The sequence below is a fragment of the Staurois parvus genome, unplaced genomic scaffold, assembly GCF_062004578.1.
Source record: "Staurois parvus isolate SC_StPar_1 unplaced genomic scaffold, SC_StPar_1.0 ptg000090l, whole genome shotgun sequence".
In the NCBI taxonomy this organism is placed as follows: domain Eukaryota; kingdom Metazoa; phylum Chordata; class Amphibia; order Anura; family Ranidae; genus Staurois; species Staurois parvus.
Window position 1 is genome coordinate 25112360 of NW_028317886.1, and position 9246 is coordinate 25121605.

The 9246-nt window shown below is 46.2% G+C and overlaps 1 protein-coding gene across 1 annotated transcript in view; it reads right to left on the reverse strand.

The window, feature by feature from the left end:
* The window catches only part of SMAD1 (SMAD family member 1), a 94761-nt gene extending 88252 nt beyond the window's left edge, over positions 1 to 6509 (reverse strand). The window contains exon 1 of the mRNA XM_089670492.1: positions 6307 to 6509. The gene's annotated coding sequence lies outside the window, so the exon portion shown is untranslated. The remainder of the gene's footprint in view (positions 1 to 6306) is intronic.
* Between the last annotated feature and the right edge of the window lie 2737 nt (positions 6510 to 9246).

Consider the following 9246-nt stretch of genomic DNA (forward strand, 5'->3'; position numbering starts at 1 on the left):
AGAATATATATGTGAGATAACAGTAAGTGGTCTTGCCATGCAAGAACACTTAATTAAACACAAAACAAGCTGCAGTTAGCAAAGCCCATGTGAAAGTTTTTCTGTTTGTGATCCCTGCACCTGGAATCCTGTGCAACGAAAAGACATATTTGCCCAAGTCTAGGACAGAATTACCTGTGCAGATAAAGCTGTGAAGATAAAGCAGAGCTCCACCCAAAAGGGGAAGCTCTGCTTCTTTGCATACTTTCCCCCCTCCACTGCCACATTTGGTACTTTTTGGGACGAAGGGGGGAGCGGGGACCTGGTTTTGACAGGTACCCACTCCCAGCTCAGTTCTCTGCAGCAAACTGAGCCAGAAGTTCAGCTCCCCTCCTCCCCCACCACAGTCTTCTGGGACACTTTACAGGTCCCAAAAGACTATGGGACCAATCACAAAATGCAGCGTGACTCATACATGCACAGTAAGCCAAGCCTTCAATACCAGTTTCCCTTACTTGCAATGCTGGCGCCGGGAACCCAGCAGTTAGACAGAACTAGCTCAGGTGACGACAGCACTGGACCCCTGTACAGGTAAGTGTCCTTCTATTAAAAGTCAGCAGCTACAGTGTTTGTAGCTGCTGACTTAATTTTTTGGGTTGAGACTGGAATTCCTCTTTAAGTGGCCAGAGGCAGGTTTTATTCTGTTGCAGCACTACTTCAGGGCAGCTGGGGGAGGAATTAATGAATGAAGCTACCTAATTATAGAAAATATGTCTCAATGTACATGTTTAGCATCATCTTGCTGTGTGCCAGTATTGGTAAATACTCCCGTGTCCTGCTCACCTGTGGGTTGAAGGTGATTTGCTCTCTGTCATAGTGTAATGTTGATGCAAGGCTGGCCAATCAGTGGCTCCCCCCCCAGGACTCTCCACTGTCCAAATACACTGATCAGTGGCTGCAGCTATCACAGGACAAAAGTTCTCAACGTTCCAGTAGACAAGCCTCCAAAGATACAGTGCAGTTAGACTGTTATCGACAAGATCATCAGGTGAAATTAAAGGAAAAAAAAAATTAATTTAGCCAACATATAAGAGCTGGTAAGCCGCAATATACAAACGTTTGTTGCGGGCTTCTAGGTGAGCTTTAGAAGAGTTAAAGCAAATCATTAAAATTTTACATACAAAGCTTTTTTGGTTGTACTTCTATGGAACACAGGAATGCAGTTCGTTCTGCAATCCTGTGACCCATTTTCAGCCAACAGCAGGCTAAAGTCCATTGTCAGCTGACATCACACAGCTGATCCATCCAGAAGCCTGGCTCAGCCTCTCAGTGATCAGCTGACAGGCTTAGCCAGCAGCTCCCTCCACAGCCCAGCACTCCAGTGAGCAGAGCGGAGAACCGAGCGATCAGCAGCCTTTGATCACTCCATACTCAGTGGGGTTGGGGGTGTTCAGATGCAGCATTGGGTGTTACTTCCACTTTTTATTTTATTTAGTTTTTTTAAGCCCAGACGTTTTTTTAACATGGTAACTACAATACAAACTTTTCAATCTTACAATTTTTTTTTTTTTTTTAAACTGCAGCTTTCATTAAAAAATTTTGTTTAGGCACTCTTTGCTTATGGGGTGGTCTGCCAATCATGCTCCTGTTTTGCCACCCTGTCTCATGTGTCACTGGTGGAGGTTATATGCAGCTATGCTGACACACATACCAAAAGGCATGGTCCACAGTTCTTACTGCTCAGGACTAGTTTACTGATAATGTGCAGCCAACACCAGAGTAAGTGCATGTAGACAAGCAGCTGAAAGCAGCTGGAGGAGACCAGCAGCATTCAGATGCGGGAAAAAAAAAAAAAAAAAAAAAAAGAAGAAGAAGACGACGTGGTAATTATTTAAGTTACACCATGTTTGAGCACACTAAATGTCCTCCTGTTAGAATTTACACCAACTGTAAGAGGTCAGAAGATGAGGCAAGGACAGCCCATGCCCTAAGGAGTAACCCAATCCCGCCTTGCAGCAACTCTCCCATGAGACTGAATGGCTCAGAATGACTGGACTTGGGGCTACTGCAAACTCACAAAATCAAACAAAGACCTCCACAGTAACCAGAGCCTTAGCAGTCAAAAGCTGGGAAACATTTCTCCAGGGAGAACCTGAAGCAGCTTCCTGACTGATGCAACAGACTGCAGGCTAGCACATCTGTCCATCGTGAAAAACAGAGACAGTTCTTTTCCAATGGGGTAATCATCTGACATTGTATTCACCAGCAGTACGAAATCCCTTCTGATGCTTCACTTCTACTGATAAATATAACATTGTAGCAGCAGCACAGACACAATATGACCATGCCTGTTCTGACAGACAACTCTCTTGGTTTCCTAATCCAACCAGGCCACAGAAAGTTATATAGGACACCAGACAGGAAGTGTATTTACAAAGACATAACAGTAAAAGGCGGAAAAAAGAAAAAAAAAAAAAAAACAGGTCCTTTTTGTGGCAAGTTATGTGTATTTCAAAGGTGGTCTAAACTCAAGCAAGAAAATGTAATATTGTGGTAAACCAGTCCTTCGATGGGGCGACTACATTTTTTTTTCTTTTTAACACCAAAATATAGAAAAATGCCTGTTGATCTCAATAGCAAGTCAGCATCCTTGTCGCTTTCTGCAGACTGAACTGAAATCCCAATGTTGTCCTCCAAGGTGAAAACGCAGCTCCTCAATAGATACAGTACACTGAATGAAAACAGTTACTCTAGGACAGGAAATGATGTTAATGGCAGCATCAGTAATATGCTCTAATCTAGGAAGGTGAGGAGAAAGATGAAAAACACAATTCCTCTCCCACCTTCACTGTTTATCCCATTTCCACCCAACCCTTTAAAAAGATTGGCTTATCACATGACCACTGTCACTGGCTATCACAGTGATCACATGATCAGGAGCCAGTCCCTCCAAACACCAATTATTAGTGGGGACCAAAAGCTGTCTTTCACAGTTTAGTCTCTGTACTGGGAGCAAACTCTCAGCACAGAAGCATCAGCCACCCAGCAAAGCATGTATGTGGGTGTTAAAGCCCACCCTTCTGTCTCCAAATGTTAGGCAGTAGTAAAGGTGTTAAGCCTCTGTTTGCACCTAAATCATTTGTCACGTTTCCAAAATAAAAAAAGGGACAATTGTATTCTATGGGGCCTGCTCACATGTGCTGTAGCTTTTCATGCCAAAGAAGTCCATAAGCCTCTTTGCGGCATGATCTTGCGCATACAGGTCTCACAGTTTTCAATGACCATGCCTGACAATGGCCCATAACATGTTTTTCCACACTCAAAGCCAGTCCCCTCCTCCTCGTAGCACTTTACAATTGAAAATACGTGAAAAATAAAAAAATTAAAGAGAAGGTGACATTTTAGTGTGCACCTAGATCTAGGGGTAGTGGAAAAGGCTGTAATACTTACCTGGCTCCTTGCTTTCCCTGGCCTCTGGCGCTCTTCTCTCTGAAACTCCCTGTTGTGGGTAGGCCCACGGTGTCCTCATGTACAGTGCAGGCCTATTGGTCCTGCATTGTGGTTGGTGGAAATGTCAGCCAAAACACCTTACAGAAGCCTCCTGGTATCGAAGAATAAAGTAATATTACAGATCACTCCTCTACCCCTAGACTTAAAGTGCTATTAAACCTCAAACCAAAAAAAACTTATATATTGCAGTTTACCAATCCCCCGTTTTCACCTGGCAATCTGGCCAGTAACACACCTGAAAATTCTTTCAGAAAACGACCTATGTACGGTTGGCTTTAGGCTGGCCTTACACTATACAATTTTCTGCCCAATTTCCTTTAGATTTATCTTAACTCCTTGAGGCCGGTCGCACGCAAATATTTGGCTTCTCGGCGTCTGGGCCTTGACGCCAAGCAGCTGCATATTTGCATGCAATTAGAAATTACATGTGTGGAGAGTGTGCTCCCTGCACATATGTCCGTGACTCCCGGAAAGGTCCCAATCTCCCCTTTCAATCAGGACCTATTCTGATCATGTGACTAGGACGGCAAATCACGGCGGTCACATGAGCCTAAAACCCCGCCTCCCGGCTTCTGAAACTCCTAAAGGGTCGGGAGGCGCTGGCGCGAAGAGGTCAAACTATGTAGTACAAGTGCCTACCTAATTGGATACAATTGAAAGTGTTTAGGTTTGAACTTATGTTATATGGTTTTTGGTAAGTCTAAAGCAATCTTCCAAAGAAAATTGTATAATGTATGGCCAGCCTAAGAGGCAGGTTCAAGTGATACAAAATGTAATAACTGTGCGGGATGAGCCGATAGAGAAAATATATATATAAAAAAAAAAAGGTTTATAAAATAAAAAAAAGTTCATTAGTTAAAAACAAGAGAGTCTTCTCCAAAGAGCTGGGTTTTCAGGGATCGCCTAAGAGAGGTCAAAGTTGGACACAGACAACTTGGGATGAGGAGTTCCAGAGGACGGGAGAGGCTTGCGAGAAGTTCTGGAGGAGTGCATGAGAGGAGGCGATGAGGGATCTAGAGAGTAGGAGGAGCAGAGAACACGGTTTGGGGCATATTATGAGACTAGGTTAGTGATGTAGCCGGGGAAAGATTTGTGGATAGAGTTGTGTTATTAACCCCTTCCCAGGCCCTTAAAGAAATCTAAAAGCCAGGAGGTGGAAATATGGGTCATGTGACCGCTGTGATTGCCTGTCACATGATCGGAAAGCTCCCAATCACAAGTATGCATCGGGAGCTTACCAATCCCAGCATGGTAAGTGGTTTACACAGTGCCGCATATATGTGGCCAATCGGCATTAAGGCCCACCTTCCAAGAGGTTGCATATATGCGTACAGCCGGTGGGAAGCGGTTAATATTTGGAACTTCTATTTGTTGGGCAAGTGGAAGCCAAAGATGATTTAAATCCACCAACTGAAGCCATACTCCAGCTAAGACTTTATAGGCAGTTACAGATACTTTTTTCTTTTGGGATAAAGGTTTTGCATGAAAAAAAGCTGGCCATTGAAAGCACCCGTCAGTGGAAAATGGTTTGTCTCAACCCTCTAACTTCTAAAGGAAAGCTTAAAGTGGAGCTCCACCCAAAACAGGAAGTTCTGCTTTAAGGACTGGTCCCCCTCCCCATTAAGGATTGGCACCTTTGGGGAGCGCAGGTACTTGAAACTGACAGGTACCAGCTCCCACTTCCTCTGCAATCGCCTAGGCGATCAGAAGCGGAAGTTGTCCCTCACCCCCCATAGTCTTCTGGGACGCGTGACAGGTCCCAGAAGAGCAGCGCTGCTCGCGCCCCCGACTCTGAAACTGCAAGTTGTCATAGTCAGGTGCCCACACTGAAGATGCCAGCGCCGGGAACACTGGGCAGAGGGTGAAACGGGCTGCATGGAGGACTCTGCGGGATTGCGGGACAGGTAAGTGGCCATTTTTTTAAAGTCAACAGCTACGGTTTTTGTAGCTACCAATTTTTTTTTTTTTTGTTTTTATTTTCACTGGAACTCTACTTTAACTTTACATCTATAGGAGAGCTTGTTCTTTTGAAAAACAGATTTATTGGCTGCTTTGCCATATGAAAGCAGAAGAAAGGCTAAAAAAGAAAACTAAGGCAGCCAACACATCCAAGAACTGGTAAGCTGCAATAGAATCAAGGTTTGCTGTTAGAATAGCACAATGGCACTAGCAAAGCATTTTATTACTGCCTGAATTAGGAACCGAATGCAGGCGGAGGGCTACGCTGCCATGTCTGTGTTGGGGGGGGTTGATATACTTTGCCTTCACTAGAAAGTTGTGGTGAGAGGAGTTAGTATGGCGGAGAAGTGAGGAAGGTCAGCCGGGAGAAGTGTGAGGGTGGCGGGCAGAGCGGACAGCCGTGTGCTGGGAATGTCCGGGCCTTCCACAGGGAGAGGAGAGAGGGAGGCTGACTCCTCACACACACAAGGGCTTGTTCTGTGCGGTGCAGGCGCCATCACTCTGCCCCCACCTCCCCCCCCCTTTCTTCTTCTTTCCAGGATCCCACAGCACAAGTTCGCACTATCCCGGACTGACTCATTGCCGGGATACGGGGGAGCGCTGTGGAGTTACCCAGCCACTCAGCTCCCCTGCCCGGGCCCCATGGAAGAGCTGGGACACAAGGAGTGGAGGCGGACTCCTGGCAGAGGCCCTGCCGTCACTACAAGTCTCAGCCAGGCCGGCCCTTCTTCTGTGGAGAGCCGCACTCCGCCCAGCTAAACTACTTTGTAAAGTGACGGAGCGGAGGCCGAAGTACACAGGAATCCTATCTCCGGTCCGGACCCCCTCATCTTCCCACTGCCTTCCCCGCTCTTTTACCTGCTGCCCGGCTGGCGGCCAGTCACCAAGCGGCGGCGGGTCGGTGTGTGCAGCGATGCAGGGAAGCCGCTCGCATGCCTTCAGCAGCAGCCCGGGATGAGAGGCTCCCTCCTCCTCCACGGCAACCTGGATTGATCTGGTCTCACTGGCGTCAGGGAGTCGGAGCCGCCCCACTGCCAATACACAACACACCCCGACCAGGGACCGTCTGCAAAGCACAACCTCGAGCAGGCGGCGAACGTCCGCCCAGGGGCCCGTCTTAAAAGAAACAGAGGGGGAGGGGAGGGCGATGTTCCCTCACAGAGCGAGGGCTGGGGGTAGGTGGAGGGTCTCCTCACTGGGAGAACTCTGCACAGGCAACTGCAGGAGATAGGACTCTGATTGGCTGCCATGTCTATGGAAATGTGGACTACAAAGTCCCTTCCCTCTCAGTGTGCTCCGCTCACTTCTCTCCATTAACTTCCCTTCTACTATCCCAATTCCAAAAATGTTGGGACGCTGTGTGAAATCTCCAGAAGAACACAACGCCATGATGTGCAAACCCAGAGTTTCTGCACCATAGGAACATTTCAAATCTTTCTGCCATCTGGTTCAATTTGTTCCTTTAAATGGTCCATTTTCTCAGTTTAAACATCTGATAAGTTTTCTCTTTCTATTGTGAATAAACTCTGGGCTTATGAAATGTAAATCATCACATTCCGTCTTTCTGTGGATTTTATACAGCGGACCAACTTTTTTTGGAATTGGGTTGTACAAGTTTACTAAAATAAATACAATTTTTTCTGTATTATGTAAATGGCTTTTTTTGTTTCTTCTCAACTCAGCATTTCTTACCTAGGCGAGAGGACGTAGCTGAACTGCACTCCCACTCCTCAGATTTCAACGTCATGTATCCCAGAACATTGTATATCCTGGAACGTCATATATCCAAAAACATTGTATGTCCTAGAAGATCATATATCCAAGAACATTGTATATCCTACAATGTCATATATCCAAGAACATTGTACAGTTGCAAGAAAAAGTATGTGAACCCCTTGGGATTACGTGGAGTTTTGCATGAATTGGGCATAAAATGTGCTCTGAACGTCATCTAAGTCACAGCAATAGAAGAACACAGTCTGCTTAACATAATACTACACAAACATTAGATGTTGCCATGGTTTAATTGCACATAACATGTAAACATTCACAGTGCAGATAGGAAAAAGTATGTGAGGCCCTAGCTTAATGACTTCTCCCAGAGCTAATTGGAGCCAGGAGTGAGCCAACCTTGACTCCAATCAGTGTGATGATATTGGATGTGTTGCTGATAGCTGTCCTGCCCTTAAAAAACACACACCTGTTTTGGGTTTACTGGTTTCAAGAAGCACTGTCTGATCTGAACCATGTCTCGCAGAAAAGAGCTCTCAGAAGACCTACGGTCAAGAATTGTTGACTTGCATGAAGCTGGAAAGGGTTACAAAAGTATCTCCAAAAGCCTTGATGTTCATGTGTCCACGGTAAGACAGACTGTCTACAAATGGAGAAAGTTTAGCACTGTTGCTCCTCTCCCTAGGCGTGGTCGTCCTGTAAAAATGACTGCAAGAGCACAGCGCAGAATGCTGCATGAGGTAAAGAAGAATCCCAGAGTGTCAGCTAAAGACCTACAGAATTCTCTGGCACATGCTAACATTTTTGTTGACACATCTACAATATCCAAAAACATTGTATGTCCTAGAAGATCATATATCCAAGAACATTGTATATCCTACAATGTCATATATCCAAGAACATTGTATATCCTAGAATGTCATATATCCAAGAACATTGTATATCCTAGAACGTCATATATCCAAGAACATTGTATATCCTAGAACGTCATATATCCAAGAACATTGTATATTCCAAAATGTCTTCTATCCAACAACATTGTATATCTTAGAACGTCATATATCCCTGAACATTGTATATCCTGGAATTTCATATATCCCAGAACATTGCATATCCTAGAACGTCATATGTCCCAGAACATTGTAAATCCTAGAACGTCATATATCCCAGAACATTAAATATCCTGGAATGTCATCTATCCAAGAACATTGTATATTCCAGAATGTCTTATATCCAAGAACATTGTATATCTTAGAATGTCATATATCCTAGAACAGCGGTTCTCAACCTGGGGGTCGCGACCCCTTTGGGGGTCGAACGACCATTTCCCAGGGGTCGCCTAAGACCATCGGAAAACATATTTCCGATGGTCTTAGGAACCGAGACACCGCTGCTCTGTCTCACGATCTGTGGGCGGGATGATATGCTGCCCCTGTAACCTGGCCACACCTCCGGGATCACTCAACAGCTCCGCCTCCTCGCCGCTGATTGGCCACCGGAACTGTAGCTCAGGAGAGGCACACAGGCGGCCAATCACCGGTGAGGAGGTGGAGCTTGGAGGGGAGGAGCCGAGCGGCAGAGCGCGCAGATCGAAGAAGATCGAGGGAGCTGCAGGACCGAGTGAAGAGGAGAGAGGCCAGAGAAGGAAGACAGCTGACAGGTAAGTGCAAATTTTGCTTCTGCAGGCTGTAGATGGGAGAGGGAGAGAGCGAGCCCAGGCTGGAGCAGGGGTCAGCAAGGTAAGTATCATTGGTGTCAGTGGGAGGAATAGTGCCCCATCATTTGTGTCACTAATACCAACGATGGGGCACTATTCCTCCCCCCACTGACACCAACGATGGGGCACTATTCCTCCCCCCACTGACACCAACAATGGGGCACTATTCCTCCCCCCACTGACACCAACGATGGGGCACTATTCCTCCCCCCACTGACACCAACGATGGGGCACTATTCCTCCCCCCACTGACACCAACGATGGGGCACTATTCCTCCCCCCACTGACACCAACGATGGGCACTATTCCTCCCCCCACTGACACCAACGATGGGGCACTATTCCTCCCCC